Genomic DNA, 13,205 nt, shown 5'->3' on the forward strand with positions numbered 1-13,205 from the left:
TTCAGCTTCTCCCAGCATAACTGTTGCCCTCTTCCCCAGAGAACAATAACAGACACAAAGGGAAAGTTTTTCCCTCATTTGAAAAAGTTCTAGCCCAGCCATTGGCTTTTTGGTCATGTGTCCACTCCCTTCCTTCACCTCTGGACTTGTTTTTAACCCATTACAGGTAAGGCAAGTACAAAACAGCTATTAACAGGGATTTTATCGCTAACTGGCTGGCTGAGTGTCCGTAAAAAGGAGCTATCTCCCACCTTCATTTATCACACTTGCCCATGTTGACTATTCCTGATCACCTTCCTCTCCTCCAAGTGTTTCAAAATGGATTCCTGGAGGACCTGCTCCATGATTTGTCCAGGGACTGAGGTGAGGCTGTAATTCCCAGGATTCTCCTTCTTCCCCTTTGTAAAGATGGGCACTATTTTGCCTTTTTCCAGTTATCCAGGACCTCCCCTGATCACCACGAGTTTTCAGAGATAATGGCCAATGGCTCTGCAATCACATCAGCCAACTCCCTCAGCACCCTCAGATGCATTGCATCTGGCCCCATGGACTTGTGCCTGTCCAACTTTTCTAAATAGTCCTGAACCTGTTCTCTCACCACTGAGGGCTGCTCACCTCTGCCCCATACTCTGCTGCCCAGAACAGCAGTGTGGAGCTGACCTTGTCTGTGAAGACCAAGGCAAAAAAAGCATTTTTCTAGATCATCTGTCACTAGGTTGCCTCCCCCATTCAGTAAGGGTCACATACTTTCTCTGAGTCTCTTCTCCTTGCTAACATACCTGTAGAAACCCTTCTTCTTACCCTTCACATCCCTTGCAAGATGCAACTCCACTTGTGCGTGGGCCTTCCTGATTACACCCCTGCATGCTCGAGTAATATTTTTATACTCCTCCCTAGTCATTTGTCCAAGTTTCCACTTCTTGTAAGTTTCATTTTGGTCTTTAAACTCACCAAAGATTTCTCTGTTAAGCCAAGCTGGTCGCCTGCCATATTTGCTACTCTTTCTGCACATCGGGATGTACTCATCAGTGCCAAGTAGAGTGAGACAATTACCTCCGTGTCTTACACAGGACACTCCTATTAATACACCCCAGAATGATACGAACCTTTTCACCAGCTGCTTCACACGGCTGTCTCATATTCCATGTGTGATCCACTAGAGCCTCCAGATCCTTTTCAGCAGTACGAGCACCTAGCCAGAGAGTCCCCATTTTGTAGCTCTGCATTTGATTTTTCCTTCCTAACTGTAGCACTTTGCATTTGTCCTTACTGAATTTATTCTTATTGATTCCAGACCAATTCGCTAATTTGTCAACTTTGTTTCAATATCTAGTCCTGTACCTGAAAGTCTTTGTAGTCCCTCTCAGCCTGATGTCATCTGCATATTTATATTCTCCACTCCATAATCTAAGCCATTAATGGCAATATTGCATAGTACGTGACTCAGGACTGACCCCTGCGGGACCCCACAGGAATCGTTCTCCCAGTTTGACACACAACTATTGATAGTTTTTGAGTACAGTCTTTTGATCATTTCTCCTAGCACCTTATAGTAATTCCCTTACTTTATCCATGAGAATGTTTGGTGACATTGTGTCAAAAGCCTGACTAAAATAATGATATATCATGTCTACTGTGTCCCGCCATCCACCATGCCAGTAACCGTGTTAAAGAAGGACATTAGGTTGATTTGGCATGATTTGTTCTTGTCAAATCCATGTTGGCTATTCCTTGTAACCCTATTATCCTCTAGGGACTTGCTAAATGGTTGTTTAATAATTTTATTCCAGTATCTTTCCAGGTATCAATGTTGGGCTGACTGGTCTACAATTCCCTGTATTCTCTTTGTTCCTCTTTTGAAAAATAAGTACTATATTTTCCCTTCTCCAGTCCTCTGGGACCTCTCACCTGTCTCTTGCTAGGTTCCTTGCAAGGTGAAACTCATTTTGGGCCTAGCCCTTCCAATTTTGGTCCTACATGCTAGTCCTAGTCTTTTGGAGTCCCCTTTAGTAATTTTTCAACTTTCCCCTTTACGGATTTTCACGACATTAAAGAGTTTCTGTTGGAGCCATATTGACCTCTTACTTTTCTTCCCATCTTTGCTTTGTATAGGAATAGTTTGTAGCTGTGCCTTTAATATTGCCCCTTTCAGAAACTGCCAGCTTTTCTGAATTACTTTAGCCCTGAGATTTTCTTTACCTGGGACCTCACCTATACTTTTCGGAAATGATTAGTCTGTTTTTTGAAGTCCATTGTTCTGATTCTGCTGCTCTCACACCTTCCTTTCGTTAGGATCAGGAATTCTATCATTTGAGGGTCACTTTAGCCTAAATTGTCTTCCACCTTCAGATTCACAACCAATTCCTCCAAGCTTGTCATATTCAAGTCTAAAATGCACCCCCCTCCATTTTTCCTCCACCTTCTGAAACAAAACGTTGTCCCCAAGACATTCCAGGCACTTATGGGAAATGTTGGGTCTTATTGTATTACTTTTCCAGCAGATGTCTGGGTAGTTAAAGTCCACTTCCCTTCCCACCACCTGCGCTCTTTACATGTTAATTTCACAGGCTGGCTTGTGTCCCCTGGAATCAATACAGAGTTCTACGGAATCCCGTCCCTGTGAATGTTTCCTTCTCTCCCGGATCCTTGTCAGGGGAGGCCCAGTCACTGAGTTCCCCAGGGCAGTGGAGCCCCAGTCACTGGCAATCTGAGCTGCCTGTCCGATCAGGGTAGTTAGTTAAACAAATCACTACGATCCAGCCACTCTCAATGCATTTCCTTATGTTGTCAGTGGTGATGGGAAATGTGACATGGGACCTTTCTTCTCTGGGAGGCACCGGCTCCGATCCGGCCCCAGGTCTGGACAACTGGTCTGTAGATGATGTGAATTGTAAAATTAAAGAAATTAGTGGTAATTTTTAGTGGTAATTTGTGTATGAATAATTTTTTTAATACCCCCATCTTTACATTGGGATATGAGCTGCAGTGACCCAGTTTAACCCAGGAACATTTAGGTTTTGTAGCAGTGTTGGTGGACGATGTGACAGAGGTGGAGGAACCAGATAGAGCATTAGATGAAATCATCAAATTAACAGATACATGTTAGATAAAAGTTAGAGTGTGGTGTGGGAACATAACAGGGCATATGGTACAAATAAAATGAATCATAGAATATCAGGATTGGAAGGGACCTCAGGAGGTGATCTAGTCCAACCCCCTGAAGATGCTTGTTGTAAACAAAATGTAAGTTGAAAATGTCAGTGTGAAGCATGTTTTTATGGAGCTCACGGGTGGGGACGGTTGTCAAAAGAGAAGTAGTTTGAATCCATGGTATACTTGTAGTTAGGTTATAGTTTTTCAACAATAAGAAATATATGGACGGCCTGTTCCTCTAACGAGGGCCCACAAGTGCTTGTGCATGAGAGACAGGCTGTCGGGACATCTGGACCATTGCAAAGTAGCTCCAGAAGCCCTCTTAAACCCATACCATCTTCTGCTTCAAATGTGCCTTTTAATTTTCCAGCAAGCCCTCTGCATTAGGACTTTAGTGAATATGACATCTCTGTTTTCAGCAATGTCTCAGGTCTTTCATCTACTGGTGCATATTATTCAGTGCTGTACAGCATCTAGGGTTACAGTTTGCATAAAAGTGTTGTATAAAAATACAACAAAAAATTCTCTAAGGTGTCGAGACAAGATAATAATAAACAGGCACCGCTACAAAGTATCTTCAAGTACGTAATTCCAATGTGGTTTTGTTAGTATTATTTATGACAGGCTGTTGGACTGGGGAGATAATACCTCACAGAGTGGGAAAGGGATTCTGAACGACAAACGCTCCCCTGTGCACAAGCATAACAACTCACAGAGAATGGCTGCCTACAAAACTGTGTCACTAAAAGAGATTTCAGTCAGTTATCAATATTCTCCTAAAATCTCAGGACAGCTCTCTTATCCCCAAGCCCTGTTCTCTATGGTTGTGGCTTTTGTCTTTTTAATTGTTTTATTGTAAATCCTTCATGTGTGTGTGTGTGTGTGTGTGTGTGTGTGTGTGTGTGTGTGTGTGTGTGTGTGTGTGTGTGTGTGTGATGGGGGATAGGGGGAGGGAGATTCTTTACCACACTCTTGCCTTTTAAACCTCTCTTTACAATTTACGACAGAGAGCGTTTTGTATTCTAGGCAATTTGTTTACACAAAAGTTTAAAAAAAACCCTAAAACTATATTTTAAAGACTCTTCCTAACCGTGTAGAAAGCTATAACATCTTTACATTTTATTTATTATTGTAAAACTTTTCTTTACATGAGGGTTTTATATAATATTTCTGTCCCCCTGGAACTTATTTCTTCACAATTTACATTCCCGTATAATCTAAATTTGCTGTGCCGGGGCGGGGGGAGGGGGGAAGGAGAAGGAGGTTGATCCTACCAGGCAAGTCAGTTAGAGTAAAATCTTTGTGTTACAGAGATGATCATTATTTAGTTATGGAAACTGAGTAAACTTAGCATCTTTTTAGGCTTATATTATTTAATTTTAAGCCTGTGCATTTGCTGCAAAAGTTAAGGATTTTTAAAAAAATATGCTGCTTCAAATTGTCCTCACTGCATGCTAACTTCTTTTTTTACTGAAACACATATGGAAACTCCCCTCAGTTGTGACAGTTTTCATATTCTATTCAGTTGTTGTTTTGGTACTTTAAAAATGCCGTTTTTCACAGGATAGGCTAGTGTACTTTAAACATTCTTGTGTCACTGAAGTTGTACAAAATATCCCTAAAAAAAGACCCTGTTATGTTACAGCTCATTCAATGCCCTCAGCCTCTCCTCATAAATCATATGCCCTAAAGCCCCAATCATTTTTGTTGTCCTCTGCTGGACTCCCTCCAATTTGTCCACATCCTTTCTCTAGTGGGGGGCCCTAAACTGGATGCAATACTCCAGACATGGCCTCACTAGTGCCAAATAGAGGGGAATAATCACTTCCCTCAATCTTCTGGCAATGCTCCTAATAATTAAGCCTAATATGCCGTTAACCATCTTAGCAACAAGGGCACACTGCTGACTCTTATCCACTTCCTCATCCACTGTAAACCCCAAGTCCTTTTCTGCAGAACTGCTGCTTAGCCAGTCAGTCCCCAGCCTGTAGTGGTGCATGGGATTCTTCTGTCGTAAGTGCAGAATGCTGCACTTGTCCTTGTTCAACCTCATCAGATTTCTTTTGGCCCAATCCTCCAATTTATCTAGGTCACTCTGGACCCTATCCCTACCCTCCCGCATATCTACCACTCCCCCCAACTTAGAGTCATCCATGAACTTGCTGAGGGGGCAATTCATCCCAACATCCAGATCATTAATGAAGATGTTGAACAAAACCGGCCCCAGGACCAACCCCTGGGGCACTTCACTTGATATCAGATGCTAACTAGACATTGAGCCGTTGATCACTCCTCATTCAGCTCAACAATCTAGCCAGCTTTCTATCCACCTTATAGTCCATTCATCCAACCCATACCTTTTTAACTGCTGAAAAGAATACTGTGAGAGACCGTATCAAAATCTTTGCTAAAGTCAAGATATATCATATCCACTGCTTTCCCCATATCCACAGGGCCAGTTATCTCATCATAGAAGGCAATCAGGTTGGTCAGGCATGACTTGCCCTTGGTCAATCCACGTTGACTGTTCGTGATCACCTTCCTCTCCTCTAAATACTTCAAAATGGATTCCCTGAGGACCTGCTCCATGCTTTGTCCAGGGACTGAGGTGAGGATGATCAGTCGGTAGTTCCCCGGATTCTCCTTCTGCCCTTTTTCAAAAGATGCGCACTATGTTTTCCTTTTTCCAGTCATCCGAGACCTCCCCTGATCTCCATGAATTCTGAAAGGTAATGGCCAATGGTTCTGCAATCACATCAGCCAACTCTCTCAGCAACCCTGGGTGCATTAGATCTGGACCCATGGACTTGTGCCTGTCCAGCTGTTCTCAATAGTCCTTAACCTGTTCTTTCACCACTGAGGGCTGCTCACCTCCATCCCATACTGTGCTGCCCAGAACAGCAGTCTGGGAGCTGACCTTGTCTGTGAAAACCGAGGCAAGAAAAGCATTGAGTACTTCAGCTTTTTCCATGTTATCAGTCACTAGGTTGCCTCCCCCATTCAGTAAGGGTCACACACTTTCCCTGACCTATTTCTTGTTGATAGCATACCTGTAGAAACCCTTCTTCTTACCCTTCACATCCCTTGCTAGCTGCAACTCCAATTGTTCTTTGGCCTTCCTAATTACACCCCTGCATGTTTGAGCAATATTTTTATACTCCTCCCTAGTCATCCATCCAAATTTCCACTTCTTATAAGCTTCCTTTTTGTATTTAAGCTCACTGAAGATTTCTCTGTTAAGCCAAGCTGGCTTCCTGCCATATTTGCTCTTTCTGCACACCGGGATGGTTTGTTCCTGTGCCCTCAATAAGACTTCTTTAAAATAAAGCCAGCTCTTTTGGACTCTTTTCCCCCTCATATTAGCCTCCCAGGGGATCCTGCCCATCAGTTCCCTGAGGGAGTCAAAGTCTGCTTTTCTGAAGTCCAGGGTCCGTATTTTGCTACTCTCCTTCCTTCCTTGTGTCAGAATCCTCAACTTGACCATCTTATGGTCACTGCTGCCCAGTCTGCCACCCATTTCTAGTCCCCCTACCAATTCTTTCCTATTTGTGAACAGCTGGTCAAGAGGAACACGACCTCTAGTTGGTTGCTCCAGCACTTGCATCAGGAAATTGTCCCCAGCACTCTCCCAAAACTTCCTGGATTGTCTGTGCACCACTGTATTGCACTCCCAGCAAATTTCAGGGTGATTGAAATCTCCCATAAGAACCAAGGCCTGTGATCTGGAAACTTCTGTTATTTGTCTGAAGAAAGCCTCTATCTACCTCATCTTCCTGGTCTGGTGGTCTATAGCAGATGCCCACCACGACATCACCCTTGTTGCTCTTGCCTCTAAACTTAGCCCAAAAACTCTCAATAGGCTTTTCTCCAGTTTCATACTGGAGCTCTGAGCAATCATACTGCTCCCTTACATACAGTTTACCTCCTCCACCTTTTCTCCCCCTCCTGTCCTTCCTGGACAGCTTATACCCATCCATGACAGTGCTCCAGTCATGTGAGTTATCCCGCCAAGTCTCCATTATTCCAATCACATCATAGTTCCTTCACTGTGCCAGGACTTCCAATTCTTCCTGTTTATTTCCAAGGGTTCTTGAGTTCGTGTACAGGTACCTAAGATAACTAGGCAAAAGCCCTGCTTTCTCAGTGTGAATCAGGAGGCCTCTCCTTTTGCACCCTCCTCCTTGTGTTTCCCCCAGCTACCCCACTTCCCCACTTACCTCCAGGCGTAGGTCACCATCCCACAGTGAACCTAGTTTAAAGCACTCCTCACTAGGGGTATGTCTACACTATCGGATTATTATGATTTTACATAAAACAATTTTTGGAAACAGATTGTGTAAAGTCGAGTGCACACAGCCACACTAAGCACATTAATTTGGCAGTGTGCGTCTATGTACCGAGGCTAGCGTCGACTTCTGGAGCGTTGCACTGTGAGTAGCTATCCCATAGCTATCCCATAGTGCCCACAGTCTCCACCGCCCATTGGAATTCTGGGTTGAGATCCCAGTGCCTGATGGGGCCAAAAATTTGTCGGGGGTGGTTATGGGTAAATGTTGTCAGTCAATCCTCCCTCCATGAATGCAACGGCAGACAATCATTTTGCGCCCTTTTCCCTGGATTGCCCAGGCAGACGCCATGGCATGGCAACCATGGAGCCCATTCAGCCTTTTTTCACTGTCACCGTATGTCTACTGGATGCTGCTGACAGACGCCGTAGTGCAGTGCTACACAGCAGCACTCACTTGCCTTTGCAAGTTAGCAAAGATGGTTACCAGCCCTACTGTACCGTCTGCTGCTTTGCAAGTTGACAAAGATGGTTACCAGTCACACTGTACTGTCTGCTGCTGTCATGGGTGCTCCTGGCCGGCCTCGGTGAGGTCGGTTGGGGGCGCCAAAATGGGAATGATTCCCCAGATCATTCTCTTCTTTAAGTTTTCTCTAATGGAGAATAAGTCCTGCCTAGAATATCAGGCAAGCCTATTAAAGAACCAGGGAGACAAACGGCCCCTCCGGGTCAGAGCCCCAAACATCCCACAGAAATGATGAGCTGCATGCCATTCTAGGGGGTGCCCCTGCAACAAGCCCACCCGTTGCTTCCCTCCTCCCCTACTCCTCCTGGGCTACCGTGGCAGTTATCCCCCCATTTGTGTGATGAAGTAATAAAGAATGCATGAGTAAGAAATAACACTGACTTTATTGCAAGCAGAGATCAAAGAGGGGAGGGGAGGGCGATTGACTTACAGTGAAGTAGAGTGAACCACTATTCTGCACTTGCTCAGCCTATAGCTGAAAATGGGAATCTGTGATAAGCACTAGGATAGAACTGAATATCCTTTTGTGTGGAGGCCTTTGGTTGACACTGGTAAAATACAAAATGTCCCAGGATATGTATGTTGGAGGACAGTTCTAAATGGCAGCTTAATTTTTTTATTTGCAGCAGAATGTAGAGGTCTAAGTATCTGATTGTGAGCCCTGGTAGCAAGGGTAGGCTGGGGTAGGCGCAACTGCACAGTGCAGCTGACTGGGAGAGCAGGCTTAGGCAGAAGCCTCCAGCTGACGTGATATTCCAGGAAGGACTGAATCTCCATTAGACAAAACTTAAAGAAGAGAATTGCCTGGAGTCATTCCCATTTTTGCCGAGGCACCCCGGCCTATCTCACTGAGGCCAGCCAGGAGCACCCATGGGATGACAATGACAGATTCCAGTCCTACTGTACAGTCTGCCGTCGGCAAGGCAAGGCCAGGGGATGCTGTGTAGCACTGGGTTAGAGGGCGATGGGGGAGCCAGGAGCTCCGGAGCCATTGTAGTTTGCAGGGAAGAAGCAGTTAGCAGGATAGGCTGGGAGAGCAGAGCCCAGGGGTCTGATCTATTCAGAGGGTGTCAGTGTGTCTCTAGGGGCCTCTGCAAACCAAGGTTCAGATCCAACACTGGGTAAATCAATGGAGCTATGTCCCATTGACACCAGCTGAGCTCTGGGCCACTGTCTTGATCGGGGCAGGGATGGGGTCACACCCACAGGACAGCTCTGCAGGGCTCTGGACTGGGGGGAGCTGAGCACAGAGCCGTCTCTGGATCTAGCTGGGAGGGGTCCCCTGGCTGGAGGGGAGCTGAGACCCAGGGGACAAGGGGATTGAAGGAGTCTGAGATCACTGCCTGAGTGTCACATGCTGCCCTGTCCCCACAAGATCAGTGTCAGACCGTATGCCCACCCCCCACCTCAGTGCCCTCCTGCCCCAATGCCCATGTATTGCTCTTGGCTTTTACAGCAAGATCTCTGTGTGCCTGGGAGCCCATAACATTAAATAACAGGAACAGAGTCAACAGAAAATCTCTGTGCACCGCTGGATCCCCCATCCGCAATTCAGCAGAGCGACCCGTAACAATGACATCATGTTGCTGCAAGTACTGCCCGCACTCCATCACCACACCCCCAGTGACCTCACACTGCTCTAGGTACCACCCCCATCCCATCACTCCACCCCCAGTGACCTCACACTGCTACAGGCACTTCCCCCATCCCATCACCCCACCCCCAGTGACCTCACACTGCTGCAGGTACCACCCCCATCCCATCACCCCACCCCCAGTGACCTCACACTGCTACAGGCACTGCCCCCATCCCATCACCCCACCCCCAGTGACCTCACACTGCTGCAGGTACCACCCCCATCCCATCACCCCACCCCCAGTGACCTCACACTGCTGCAGGTACCACCCCCATCCCATCACCCCACCCTCAGTGACCTCACACTGCTACAGGCACTGCCCCCATCCCATCACCCCACCCCCAGTGACCTCACACTGCTGCAGGTACCGCTCCCATCCCATCACCCCACCCCCAGTGACCTCACACTGCTACAGGCACTGCCCCCATCCCATCACCCCACCCCCAGTGACCTCACACTGCTGCAGGTACCACCCCCATCCCATCACCCCACCCCAAGTGACCTCACACTGCTGCAGGTACCACCCCCATCCCATCACCCCACCCTCAGTGACCTCACACTGCTACAGGCACTGCCCCCATCCCATCACCCCACCCCCAGTGACCTCACACTGCTGCAGGTACCACCTCCATCCCATTCCCCCTACCCCTGTCTCCTCACACTGCTGCAGGTACCACCCCCATCCCATCACCCCACCCTCAGTGACCTCACACTGCTGCAGGTACAGCCCCATCCCATCACCCCACCCCCACTGACCTCACACTGCTGCAGGTACCACCCCCCATTCCATCACCCCCCCCAGTGACCTCACACTGCTGCAGGTACCACCCCCATCCCATCACCCCCCCCCCAGTGACCTCACACTGCTGCAGGTACCGCCCCCATCCCATCACCCCACCCCCAGTGACCTCACACTGCTGCAGGTACCACACCCATCCCATCCCTCGAACACCAGAGACCTCACAGGTATGGATTTTCATGTTTCTGGGGACTGGTATGTGCCTCTGTGTCCTTGAGTGTAACCCTCACATTGATCTCAATTGTTCTTGTGTCTCGGCTGGAAGAGAGAGTGAAGCTGAACAGATGGGTGGATTCCATCGCCCTGCCCCATGCCAGCGAGAGAGTAAAGCCGGGGGCTGTGTGCAGCATTGCCGGCTGAGGCAGCACTAGCACAGAGAGTGCATCCACCCCAGCCATGCTCCAGGAGGTGGACGTGGTGGTGATGCAGGCTGCGGCATGTCCGAAGAAGCGTACTGGGTCATATCATGACTATAACTCCTCCACCATGATGTGTGTGGGGGATTCAAAGATGAGCAAAGACTCTTGGGAGGTGAATCTCCTCCTGGCTTCAAGCATCTTTGATAAATTGTTATTATTAACGAGGCTGTTGGTGTTGCAATCAGGCCTACGAGTGGCGGTCAGCAATCCAGCCCCACTGTGCTGTACAAATGAGTGGGAAAATATCTGGTCTTCTCCCAGAGGGAGGCAGAGAACAGTTTGGAGTGTGAGGGATGAGACCAGCTGGATACTGGGGGGGCCAATCAGAGAATGGGTGGACATAGGGGGCTGTCACAAAGCTGTGTATCAGCTGGAATGACTCACTGAACTGTTCTCCATCTGTGGATTGTTTTACTTCACAGGGCAATTCTGGGGGCCCTCTAGTGTGTGGGAAAACAGCCCAGGGCATCGTCTCCTGGGGGCCTCCCACCCCTCCCGGGGTGTACATGAGAGTCTCCACCTTCATCCCCTGGATACAGGCGACGATGAGGAGGCTGCAGCCCTGAGCCAAATCGGGAATAGCTGCAGGGGCTGGAGCTGCACCACTTCTGTCCTTTGGTGATGCCCAGATGTAGGGCCTGCTTTGCAGATTGGCTGAGCCCCCCTCTCCCCAGGATACCCATCGCCAGACATTGCTCCACTCAGGCAGTGCCCAGCCCATAAGCATAAGGCACTGAGCCTAGGGGAGTTAGGAGCCAGATTCAAGGCCATGTCCCATCAGCTCCCTTGGCAATCCCAACCCAGACCTTTAGGCTGCCTCTTCACTAAGGAAACAGCTGGTTTATTTTCCCTGGGGTAACAGACATAAACCAAACCCTGGGGCAGACCCAACGGTTTGTAGCTCTCCCCCATGTCATCTGCTCGAGTGATCGTTTATGGGGAATCTTCACTGGTACCTGACCTGCTAACTCCTATGAAAACTACAGCCTGCCCTGGTCTCACTGGACCTATCCCATGGGTTAGTTTGTCATGCTTGCCAATACCTGTTCGAACCACACCTGTTCCCAGTGCTGGTGAGGCCAGTGGGACAGGAACGCAGAGAAGGCTGCACTGAACTGACTGCGATCAATCCCCAGTGCTGATCCCCTCCTTCCCACCTTCCCTGCCCCACCCTGCTGCATGGCCTGTTAACATTTCGCTCACTGCTATATTGCCAGCATGAATAAAAATGAAGTTACAAAAAAAACGGTGTTTCAGGCACTGAGCGATCAACCCGAGCTGTGAAATCCAGAGCAGCTGCTGCATCTGCCAGGGCCAGGTGGGAATTAACCTCTACAAGGGAAGGCTGGGCTTGTGGTTAATGCTCTAAGCTGGGACTTAGGACACATTGTATGGGGAGATTTTGGCAAACCAGTAAAGTGCCTGAAACCACGACTGCTTATGTCTAAAGCAGCCAAGTCAGCAAGCCGTAAAGTGGCCATGCAGCAGCCTCAGCTTGACCAAGGCAGGAGGGGAGGGGGGTTTGGGTGACACAGTAAGGGCAGCTTGACCCCACATCCTTCGTGATAAGAATTGTGCTGAAGTTGCTGATACATGCATTTTAGAAGAGCAGGATGTGCCCCCAGGAATGTCTGTTAGGGCCTCAAGGCTGCAAACTCTGGAAAAACCCACACCTGGTTAATCAATAATCCAAAGGAATCTCTTGCTTGACTGTTGAAACTGCTTGTTTTTTAACCAGGTTTCTTTAAGGGACATGCCACTGTATTATTAATCTATAAATAAGCGGGGAAAGTTTGAGGTAATTGGACTGGACTCTCCCTCTGGATACATCTTGTGTTCCCCACCAGCGCTGTGCCACTCGAGAGCCACACTCAGCTTTGATAATTATCGAGGGTTGGAGGTGTTTTATTAACCTGTTTAGCTTTAAGTGAAAGCACTCTTGTGTTGTCCTGTTTGTGCCAGCCTTCTTTGGGTCGGATGGCCCTGTCTCCCCTGATTTATTACCTGACACCACCTTGCAGAGAGTAAAAGTTATTAAGAGCTTTGGGTTGAAAGAACCCCGGTTAACAACATCACGTGGATTTTTCCTACACATTATAGAAAGGTGCTCAAGGGGCCAGGCCTCCACTTCCCAAGTGTGATGTGATGGTTTATAGCTGACACCAGCTAACCTCTCTTGTGCTTTATCAGGTAGGACATTGTTCCATAAGGACCCAGGATCATTTTCTTCCCAGTTATCAGTGACTTGGAAACAGGCGGTGCCATTTTTAACACTGAGTGCACGTCCCCTCCCCTTTTCTCCACTTGATCCTTCCTGACTAGCTGGTAATCATGGATTTTAACTGTCCAGTCACGGGAATCATCCCGCCAGGTTCCAGTCACACGTG

At 47.9% G+C, this 13,205-nt stretch overlaps 1 pseudogene; it reads left to right on the forward strand.

The window, feature by feature from the left end:
- Positions 1-5,868: 5,868 nt before the first annotated feature.
- LOC115638350 lies at positions 5,869-11,879 on the forward strand (annotated as a pseudogene).
- The last annotated feature ends 1,326 nt before the right edge of the window (positions 11,880-13,205 follow it).

This window comes from Gopherus evgoodei, chromosome 21 (assembly GCF_007399415.2).
Source record: "Gopherus evgoodei ecotype Sinaloan lineage chromosome 21, rGopEvg1_v1.p, whole genome shotgun sequence".
Classification (NCBI taxonomy): domain Eukaryota; kingdom Metazoa; phylum Chordata; order Testudines; family Testudinidae; genus Gopherus; species Gopherus evgoodei.